The sequence below is a fragment of the Penaeus monodon genome, chromosome 32 (genome assembly GCF_015228065.2).
Source record: "Penaeus monodon isolate SGIC_2016 chromosome 32, NSTDA_Pmon_1, whole genome shotgun sequence".
Lineage (NCBI taxonomy): Eukaryota > Metazoa > Arthropoda > Malacostraca > Decapoda > Penaeidae > Penaeus > Penaeus monodon.
In genome coordinates this window covers 14297450-14298014 of record NC_051417.1, presented here as the reverse complement: position 1 = coordinate 14298014, position 565 = coordinate 14297450, and the positions used below count along the sequence as shown (strand labels likewise).

Here is a 565-nt window from a genome sequence, read left to right as displayed (position 1 = left end):
CTTGTTTCTTGGTTGGTTACCTTCTAGCTAGGTTAGAAACCTTGCTTTTTCTCATGAGAAATCTGCTGTATTGAAGGATATTATTTTCAGGTCTTCTGTTAGGTTATGTGACCCAGGCAGAGGGTTGATCCTTTTACCACCTGGATCTTCACTCGTGGTGTTGGTTGTCTAGTCTGAAGTGTTAGAATTGGTCTCTTTTTGGATTCCAAAAGAGGACTTTTCCAACTTGGCCCTTCTTTTGGAGTTATCCAGTATCTCTCATGGCTGAATACAAGAGTTTGTTGGGCAGGGGTGGAGGTATAGGAAGTATGTATTGATATTCAGAAAGTCTTGTTAAATATTTAGTAATAAAATGGGTTAGAAGCAATGTACAGAGAAGATAGTGTAAGATATTATTTTATTAAGAGGGAAATATCAAGAAAATACAGCTTTTAGGTACCTCATAACAAATTCCAAAAGGTGTTTTCCCTTTTTTTAATATGTACTTTGTCTTTAAATGGCATTAATACTATCAATTTTTGCTTCTGTTCCATGCAAAATGGGCACAAGTAACAGGCACTTGGTA

General features: G+C 36.3%; 1 protein-coding gene across 2 annotated transcripts in view; it reads left to right on the top strand.

The window, feature by feature from the left end:
• The window catches only part of LOC119593597 (eukaryotic translation initiation factor 4H-like), a gene marked incomplete at its 5' end in the record, with an annotated part of 13861 nt that overhangs the window by 10985 nt on the left and 2311 nt on the right, over positions 1 to 565 (top strand).